Here is an 11,130-nt window from a genome sequence, read left to right on the forward strand (position 1 = left end):
TCACCTGGTTTTTAGAATATCAGACTGGCCTCTGAAGTATCTAAGGTAGTGGACCCTTGCTGTATATGTGTTATAGTGGTAAATACACTGGATTTGGAACTCAAAGAACTGGGTTAAAATAACTGATAACTATCCACAGGGCAGGTAGGTGCTACAGTATCTGTAAAATAATCTGGAGAAGGAAATGGCAAACCACTCCAGGATCTTTGCCAAGAAAACCCTGAATAGTGTCACAAAGAGTCAGACATGATGGAAAAATAACTGAACAACAAAAAGCTACCCACTCTCTTTCTAACTTTAAAGCTGTCCTTTAATTTCTCTGAATCTCATTTTCTACATTTGTAAAATGAGTGAGTTGTCCCAGAAAATCTCTCAGGTTCAGGCTAGCATTATCATTCTATATGTCTGAAGTATTTCCATACCACTTACCAACCAGAAGGATGTTACAGAAAAACTGTGGAGTGGATTGGAAAGAGTGGATTTAGAGTTGGAAGAACTGGATTTCACTGATACAACTGCCAACCATTTACTAGCTTTTCCTCTCTAAGACTCAATTTCCTCATCTCTGAAATGGGGGTAATGATGTTTTCTCTGCTATTCTCACAAAATTGTTGAGGATCAAAAGAAAGAATGTATGTAGAAGCTCTCAATAGTTTATGCACTACACATTCCTACATGCAAGGTCCTATGGAATAGCAAGTGGAGGGCTTTTCTAGGAGTCAGGGACAGCTGAGTTCAAGTCCTATTCTGAAATACAATGTGACCCTGGGAGTCATTCAACCTCTAAGTACCCCCAAGGAACTCTCAGAGACAACAAATTGCATAGGCAGGGGAAAATTACTTTTTGGGATTTCTCTATACCAAAGCTTCTTAAACTCTGGGTTGCAAATCCACATGGGGTCTCATAATTGAATATGGGGGTTGCAAAAAGTTTGGCAATAGCAAAAGGTTATGTAAACCTATTTTACATATTTAAAGAATTTGGGGTACATAAAATTTCTTGGGTAAAAAGGGATCATGAGTGGGAAAAAGCTTAAGAAGTCCTGCTCTATACTAGTGAAATCTAAAGAATAATAATGATAATTATAAAGATCCTATATAATTATGATCCATTATTAGTAAGAACTCACATTCCTAAAAGGCTTTAAGATTTACAAAGCACTTTCCTAGAAATAATCTTTCAACAGATACAATACAGACCTTGTAGTTTGGGACCATGGGAGCATCCATTTTTACCCCTTTTCTTACAAATGAGATGGCTGAAACTTTGAGAATTTAAACATTGGCTTGATCCAGGTCCTACAACAGGAAGGTGTCAGAGCCAAGATGCAAGCCTACTCCTTAGTCTTACACAGGAGAATCATGTCTTCTGAGGTAGAGGGCTTCCTTGTCCATATCTTCTCTCCTCTAGGTCATCTTTCTTCATCTCCCTTAGGAAAGAGCGCCTGCTTCTTCAATATTGACTTCTCAAGGGACTCACTTGTCCACACTGAGAGAAACATCATCTAACTGCATCAAGTGCACAGAGTCAAGGCTAGAGAGTCATTGTTCCCTAAATCCTTTCTGCATTTGCTCTTCTCCACTACCTCTCTATCCTCCGTCCTACCCCACTCCCTCAGGTGCTACTGTGCATACCTTCTCCTGATTGTACTTACTGGTCAAGTTAAAAGTGTCAGCTTGCTCCTAAGGCTTCTCCAGTTTAAATGAAATAGAGGATCCATAATTCAGTTTCTCTAGCAATGTACCCATGGAGGCCATTCGTCAGAATGTGGCAGCCATTTATCTCCTCAAATATTCTGAGGCAGATGGAAGTAGCATCTAGCCTCCTGGCAGAATAAATAACTCAAATAATAGCCTGCCCCCAACCACCCAAGCCCCAAGTAGATCATCTGCTGCAGATCAGCTCCAATCAAAAGCAAACTGGTCAGATAAGAAACATTTCACAGAGTTCTACTGCTTTTGTTCAACAACAGTGGTCATTTTACTTAGTGGTGGTAGGCATTTTAGAATCTGGTTCACTTAGCCTTGGGGTCTGGCCACTGACAGCTCTTGCTAAAGACTCCTATGGCCCATATAATGTAAAGTAATGGGACAAAATCCTGCTCTCTGTCTCTCTGTCTCTGTCTCTCTGTCTCTGTCTCTCCCTCTCCCTCTCCCTCTCTTTTCTCCCCCTCACCCATCCTATCTCTCTCTCCCCTCCTCCCCTCTCCCTTCTCTCTCCTCCTTCCCTCTCTTCCCTTTGTCTTCTCCCCCTTCCCTCTCTCTCTTCCCGCTTTCTTCTCCCCTCTTTGTCTCTGTCTGTATCTCTGTCTCTGTCTGCATCTCTGTCTGTCTGTCTGTCTGTCTGTCTGTCTGTCTGTCTGTCTGTCTGTCTCTCTCTCTCTCTCTCTCTCTCTCTCTCTCTCCCTTCCTTCATCTCCCCCCTCTGTCTTTTACCATAAGATGGGCTCTCACTATCTGGTAACTATCTGGAACAGTCTTGGGGGAAAAAAAGTCATTTGTATAGAGGTGGGGTTTCTTTCTTCCTTTTAAGATTAAATCACACTTAATGAAAAATCACTTCTCTAGAAATCTGGGACTAGTTAAAACTAAGAAGAATGTCAGTAGCTTTAAAATAGGCTGACTTTTCTTTATTTAAATATCTTTGTCATGCAGGTAATGTGCTCCTGAGGGAACATAGGCTGATGAAACACTCTTATAAGCTCATCTTTTTTTCCCTCAACAAATCCTGTTCTTATTTTAAAATTATTTGTAAGATTTCTGTAACATAAAAAGATACATACAGACATCTGAAACTCAAATAATTAAACACAATAAAGCTGTAAGGAAGGGTAGTGGATGAGAAAACTGGAGAAGATATAGATGTAAAGCATGGGTCAATTGGATCTTAGTCCATGAAACAACAGACTAGGTTTCCTTTCTAGTCCTCTCTCTTGATAATTAACTCAATGTCCTTTTGAACTCACCAAAAGTTTCTCTTAGGAAGACAAGAATTTATGTCCTTTTCTTTATACCCACAGTTTCTCAGAACATTAGAATTTGGCTTGTATCTTTCTTGTGTCTTTAGCTTTTTGCAAGCATTTATTTAGGCTAACAAGACATCAAATACAGGACAGATTTTGTTTTGTTTTGTTTTGTTTTGTTTTGTTTTGTTTTGTTTTGTTTTGTTTTGTTTAGTGAGGCAATTGGGGTTAAGTGACTTGCCCAGGGTCACACAGCTAGTAAGTGTTAAGTGTCTGAGGTCAGATTTGAACTCAGGTACTCCTGACCCCAGGGCTGGTGCTCTATCCACTGCGCTACCTAGCTGCCCCCAGATTTTGTTTTAACCCAACAAAAATAGAACATATATAGCTTAGTTTCTTGACAGTCAGAACTGTCTTTTTTTTTTTTTCCTGGACCCAAGCTGTTCACAGTACCAGTGAAAGGAGGAGTCTAGGTTATTCCTTGTGCATGTGGTTCCCTATAATACCAATCTTTCTCCTTGGAAGCCAAGGTATATCTTGTTGGCTTCCCTACATGCTCTCTCACATTCTTTTGTCAAGGATTAAAAAACTTGTTTTCTCTGTCTCTGTGTCCATCTGTCTGTCTCTCTCTGTCTCTGACTCTTCCTCTCTCCCTCCCTCCCTTACTCCTTTGAGGTCTCTGTCTGTCACCAGGTTCTAGGTCCACATGGTTTGTTACAGAGGAAGCATATGTCACTTATCACTGTCCTGCAGGATTCTGCATATGGATATGAAGGCCTCTCTCCTGGCTTTTATACAGACCAAGGGCCACTATGCTTGTGTTTCATTCTCTTCCTGAGTATGTATCTGAGCCTCTCTCTGTATCTATCCCCTGGTGGATCTCCACTACTCTTTTTTTTTGTTTGTTTTTGGTTTTATGCGGGGCAGTGGGGGTTGTGACTTGCCCAAGGTCACACAGTTAGTAAGTGTCAAGTGTCTGAGGCCGGATTTGAACTCAGGAACTCCTGAATCCAGGGCCAGTGCTTTATCTACTGCACCACCTCCACCACTCTTTAAATACTAAATCCAAGGACCAGATCAATCACATGAACTCTATCACTAATCTAGTATAAACTTGTTGTTTCCCAAAGCTAATGCATAGAAAAAAGCCAAGTAGAGCTAGGCAGCACAGTGCATATAGTGCTCTACATGGAGTCAGGAAGACCTGAACTCAAATCCTGACTCAGACATTTACCAACTATGACTAAGCAAATCATTTCAGCCTCATTTTCCACATCTGTAAAATGGAATAATAATAGCTCCTATCTCACAGGATTGTTATAAGGATCAAATGAGATAACTTATACAAAAAGGACATTGCAAACCCCAAGCCCTATATGTGATAGTCATTATTGCTAAGTAAGGTAGCACAATGAGGACCTAGAACAAAGAGAATTCAGAACTTGACGAGGAAATTTACATTTTCTTCAGAAGCCAATAGAAAGGAGAAGCATGTCTCTGACTCTTCTAAGAAGTCATATTCCTGGTAACATGGAGAAAAGAAGAGCTTGAATGGGACAAAAAGGAACTAAAAGGAGTAAATCAAATTCAAGAAAAAGGTATATAATCCAACCTCCTATAAGTGTCTGTTGTCATTATTCCACTAAGTAAAATAGAAGTATTGTGAATTTCACCTGGGTTTACATCTGGAAAGTGTAAAGAATTAATTGTTATTTGAGGTTTTTATGACCCCATCTTTTGGCTAGAATTTAAAAAACTGGGGGGACACACACTGGCCTGGGGCTCAGGCACAGCACCTCCACAAACAGCATGCTGCTCCACCCACTGGTTGTAGCCATTGCCATGGTGCTGGCACCTCATGTCATCACCACTTGCCAACACCTACATGGGCCTGGCAAAATTAGAATGACTAGAAGCCCAGGGAGGGCAATCATGTGACTGTCAGTCAAGGTTGCCAGTCAATTGACTTGGGGCTGTGTGTGATCAGCCTGGAGTCTGCTGGGAAGAAGAAGGGAGGAGATTCACCATTCTAGCTTGAAGCTGGAAGGTGACAGGACACTGCAGCGTGTTCTCAGCTGATTCCCGGGTGGTAATGTTATTCAGGTCGAATCAATTCCCTTACCCCATTTTCTTTCCTTTCCCTTAATTCTACTGATATTGCTTGTGATTTTAAGTTCATTCTTGTTAATAAACCCTGTTCTGTTTTTGAGGGAGGCTGTCGGTCTCCTTTCTTGCCCCAATATTGCACTGAGCCACCTAGCTAACACTCCCCAATTAAAATTTGGTCCCTACAAAGGGCTATTGTTGCATTGAAAGAGTAACAGCTATAAGCAAAGTCTCAAAGAAAAATGTGAATTGGGCATTAAGCCCAACAAGAATTCCTGGAAGAGCTCAAAAAAAGGGTTTATTAAAAATCAAATAAGAGAGGTAAAGGGAAAAAATCAGGGGAGTTAGGGGAAATGAGAATGATGTAAAAAATCATGAAAAAGAGTAAACAATTTGGTAAAAGTGAAATTAAAAAAATTATTGAAGAAAACAATACCTTAAAACATAACTGGACAAATGCTAAAAGGGATACAAAAATCCACTAAGGAGAAAAACCTTAAAAAGCAGAATTAGTCAAATAGAAAGGGAGGTACAAAAGTTCAGTAAAGAAAATAATTCCTTAAAAATTAGAATTCTGTGGGGCAGCTAGGTAGCACAGTGGATAAAGCTCTGGCCCTGGATTCAGGAGCCCCTAAGTTCAAATCCAGTCTGAGTCACTTGACACTTACTAGCTGTGTGAACCTGGGCAAGTCACTTAACCCTCACTGCCCCACCAAAAAAAAAAAATTGGTAATCCTGAAAATCAAAGGAGACATCAATAAAATTGAAAGAAAAATATTGAACTAATAAATATAACTAGGAGCTGGTGTCATGAAAAAATAAAACAAAATGAATAAATAATTGATTAATTTTACTTTTAAAAAGAAAGAAGAAAATCAAATTACCAGTATCAAAATAGAAAAGAGTGAATTCATCACCAATGAAGATGAAATCAAAGCAAGTCCAATTATATGCCAATAAATCTGACAATCTAAGTAAAATTAATGAATATTTATAACAATATAAATTTCCCAGATGACTGTAAGAGGAAACAGAATACTTAAATAATGCTATGTTAGAAAAAGAAATTGGACAAGCCCTCTAAGAAAAAAAAAATTGCCAGACCAGATGGATTCACATAATTCTACCAAATATTTAAAGAACAATGAATTCCAATACAATATAAACTATTTGGAAAAATAGGTGAAGGAATCCCAACAAATTCTTTTTACAATACCAATATTGTGTGTATGCCTAAATCAGACAGAGCAATAAGAGAGAAAGAAAATTATAGATTAATTTCCCTAATAAAGACTGATTAAAAATTTTAAATCAAATACTAGCAAGGAGATTACAGCACTATAATACAAAGATCATTCATTATAACCAGGTAGATTTTATAATAGGAATTCAGAGCTCATTCTATATTAGGAAAACTATCAGAATGATTGACTATATCAGTAACAAAAACATCAAAAATCATATAATTATCTCTATGGATGAAGAAAAAGGTTTTGACAAAATACAAAATTCATTCCTATGAAAAACACCAGATAGCATAGGAATAAGTGGAGCTTTCTTTAAAATGATAAATAGTATCTATCTAAAACCAAGCACAAACATTATCTATAACAAGAATAAATGAGTACTTCCCAGTAAGACCAGGGGTGAAGCAAGGATGTTCATTTTCACTACTATTATTGAATACTGTATTATAAATGCTAGCTATAGAAATAAGATAAAAAATGTAGACATAAGCTCATCAATGAGGAACAAAACTATCACTCTTAGTAGGTGATATAATGGTATACATAATCAACTAAAAAAGTAGATGAAATAATTAACAACTCCAGCAAAATTGTAGGATATGAAATAAACCCACATAAATCATCACACTTCCATATTACTGACATATTCCAGCAAGAAGACATAAAAAGATAAATTTCATTAAAATAATTGTAGATGATATAAAATATTTGGGAGTGTGCCATACAGGGCAAACTCAGGAACTATACAAACACAATTATAAAACACTTTTCACACAAATAAAGTCAGAACTATACAACTGGAGAAACATTAGTTGCTCATGGTTCGGATAAACCAATTTAATCAAAATGATAATTCTATCTAAATTAATTTACTTATTCATTGCCCTACCAAACAATCTGTCAAAAATATTTTATAGTGTTAGAAAAAAAATAATAAAATTCATTTGGAAGAACAGTCAAAAATACTGAAAGAACCAATGAAAAAAATGAAGGAAAATGGACTACCCACACCAGATCTCAAATTGTATTACAAAATGATAGACATATGATTGTGATGGAATACTATTGCACTGTAAGAAAAGATGAACTAGATGGTTTCAAAAAAACTTGGGAGGATGTATATGAACTCATGTAAAGTGAAGTGAACAGAAATAGGACATTTTAATAATAAAAGCAATATTGTACAAAGATCAATGTTCATTACTTAGCTATTCTGATCACCACAATGATTTAAGAAAATTCTAAAGGACTTAGGATGAAAAATGCTATCTACCCCCCAAGAGAAAGAACTAATGAAGTCTAAATTTTTAAAAATTGTATTTATTTTAATTTTTTTAATTTTTAATTTTTTTGTAGGGCATTCAGGGTTAAGTGACTTTCCCAGGGTCACACAGCTAGTAACTGTCAAGTGTCTCAGGCTGGATTTGAACTCAGGTCCTCCTGAATCCAGGGCTAGTGCTTTATCCACTGCACCACCAAGCTGCCCCACTAATGAAGTCTAAATGCAGATCAAAGCATACTTTTTAACTTTATATTTCTTGTTTTTTTAATGTGTTTTCAACATTGCTAATGTGGAAATATGTTTTGCATGACTTCACATATAAAATCTATATCAAATTATTTGCCATCTTGAGGAGGTGAAAGAGGAGAGAAAAGGACAAGGAGGGAAAGGAATTAGAATTCAAAATTTTTAAAAACAAATGATAATTTTTAAAATGCAATTGGGAAATATTTATTGAAATTAATAAAGAATATATTGAGGAATAAAGGAATTATAACTGAAAATCATGACCAAAAAAAGAACCTAGGCATCATATATAAAGAAATCATGAAAGGAGATTTCCTAGATCTATTAAAACCAGAGAATGGGTGACAATAGAATCTTTGTCACATGGAAGAATAATAGTAAATGCAATATTCCATATGCATAATCTTTGCAATAAAGCCAGGTAGGTGTATTTTTTTCAATCCTTCCATGCAGCAAACTTGATAATTATTAATATATAGCATTGAGTTTCATATTTTGGGGGGTATTTTTTGTTTTTTTGGTTTTGTTTTTGTTTTTTGTAGGGCAATGGGGGTTAAGTGACTTGCCCAGGGTCACACAGCTAGTGAGCGTCAAGTGTCTGAGGCTGGATTTGAACTCAGGTCCTCCTGAATCCAAGGCCAGTGCTTTATCCACTTCACCACCTAGCTGCCCCCTCATATTTTTGTTTTTGTTGTCATTCTTTGTATATATTCTCATAGTCACTGTACATATTATTTTCCTGGATCTGCTCACATCACTCTAATCTATTCCACATAGGTCTTTGCAGAGCACCAAACTCTTAAGCATAAGACACCTGAGCTATTCTGTCAGAAGGATAAAATGTGTTTAACCACATTTCATTGAAAAGATGATCCTGGGGCAGGTAGGTGGCACAGTGGATAGAGCACCAGCCCTGGGGTCAGGAGTACCTGAGCTCAAATCCAACCTCAGACACTTGACACTTACTAGCTGTGTGACCTTGGGCAAGTCACCTAACCCCCACTGCCCCAAAACAAACAAACAAAAGAAATAAAAGAAAAGATAGTCCTCCAGGGCAGCTAGGTGGTACAGTGGCTAAAGCACTGGCCATAGATTTAGAAGGACCTGAGTTTAAATCCAGTCTCAGACACTTTACACTTATTAGCTGTGTGACCTTGGGGAAGCAAGTTATCCCTCATTGCCCCATGAAAAAAAAAAAAAAAGAAAAGACATAGTCAGGGCGGAGCCAAGATGGTGGAGAAGAAGCAGCAAGCTGCCTGAGCTCTCCTTCTGTTCCCTCAAAAAGAACATTAAATCAAGCCTCTGGATGGATTCTGAAACTATAGAACCTGCAAAGGGACAGAGAGACACAGTCCTCCAACCAGAGATAATTTAGAAGACTTCAGGAAAAGGTCGGTCTGACTCGGGCAAAAGGGAGGCCCAGCGCAGGGCAGCAACCCAGCGCCGAGAGGGTCAGGGCAAGTCACCAGGAGCTGCGGGCCACAGCCGAACAACTGAGGCCCCTGGAACCTGGTTCAAAAGTCTGGTGGCCAAGAAGGACAGTGGAAAAACCTACCTGCACCAGCCATGAGGGCCACAAACGGGTCAGGCGGGAACGGACGCCGGGAGCGGGCGCCTGGCTGGCCGAGCGCACCCAGACAGGAAGTGCAGGGTGGGGGAATCTCCACACACCATAAAGGCCTCAGAGTAAAAAGCCAGTCACACAGCACCTATACCCCTGCACAAGAAGCCCAAAACAGGGACCCTGGTGCCCCCAGAGCAGACCTCAACTTAAAAAATAAATAAATAAGCTGCAATAATGAGTAAGAAACAAAAAAGAGCCCTCTCCATTGAGAGCTTCTGTATCAATAGGGAAGAAGCCAACACAAACTCAGATGAGGACAATACCCTCAAATTGCCTACATGTGAAGCCTCACAAGGGAAGGCGAATTGGTCTCAAGAACAAAAAGCCTTCCTGGAAGAGCTCAAACAGGATATTAAAAATCAATTGAGAGAGGTAGAAGAAAAAATGGGGAGAGAAATGAAAGCAAAACAAGAAAACTATGAAAAAAGAATCAGCAGCTTGGAAAAGGAAGCACAAAGATTGACTGGAGAAAAAAAAAGAAAAGAAAGAAAGAAAAGAGGGGCCTCCACCACCATTACCACCATCACAATAGATGTTTTATTGCCCTTAACAATATTTTTCATATGTTAAATAGATGGATACTACCAAAACAAATGATTTTGCCTGAAAGACCAGCCCAAATCTACCTTCTCCACTGTGGCCATATGTCCACCTTTCATATTAAGTAATGACTAAATTACTAAAATGATGTAATGATTGTAATCAATTACCATTAGAGTTCTAAGATAAAAAACACATGCAAAAACATACACACACTTTAACTTAGATAAGTACATTATTAGACAGCACCTAAATCCTCTTCTAAGTCAGAGAATCATAGATTTAGAGCTATCAAAGAACTTAAAAGCTTCTTAATAGTTATTTTTCAGAAGAGGAACTAAGTAGTAGAAAACTGAAGTGACTTTTACAATGCAAACATTAGAACAAAAATACAATCAGTCTAGTTTTCATTATGTGTATACCTATTAGGTTGAACTTCACTTTTTGAAGGCTCTTCATGCCAGGGCATGGGTGGAAATAAGAATGATAAATCATATGGAGGACAAAGCATGGGAGAGAGCCTCTGAGATGTTATTTATGAGCCAAGGCAAACAATCTTGGGTGAAGGAGATAAATTCAGGAAGCAGTGGATCCATAGTGTACTGTGATTAATAGCAAGTCAACGAAGTATGGGAGGAGTCATCAGATTTGAAGTGTCATTGTAGGCTAGGGTGAGTCAAATGTTCAAGTCTTCAAAAAGTCTAATATTAGCTGTTCAAAGGTAAGAGTAGCCCATGCCCAAATGTGTCTAGTCTGTTTTTCTTCTGTGATCACTTCTCTCATCACCTCTGCTTCCTCTCATCTATATAAGAGGTTAGCAAAGCAAGGTCTACTGCCTGTTTTTACATGGCTGTGTATCCCAACCCTGGGCAAGTCACTTAACCTCAATTGCCTTAAATTTCTGGGGTCATCACCGGTCATCCTGATGTATATCTTGCCACTGGGCCCAGATGGCTCTGGAAGAGGTAATGAGGTCATTGACCTTACAAAACCCTTCTTCACTTAAATCCAATTAGGTATTAGTAATGATATCACCTTATTTATGGTCCTCTTCAGGAACAAAGGACAAACAACATCAACACACAATGATTCTAAGGCCTTTTCTCCATAGAATATGATTCT

This window comes from Dromiciops gliroides, chromosome 1, assembly GCF_019393635.1.
Source record: "Dromiciops gliroides isolate mDroGli1 chromosome 1, mDroGli1.pri, whole genome shotgun sequence".
Lineage (NCBI taxonomy): Eukaryota > Metazoa > Chordata > Mammalia > Microbiotheria > Microbiotheriidae > Dromiciops > Dromiciops gliroides.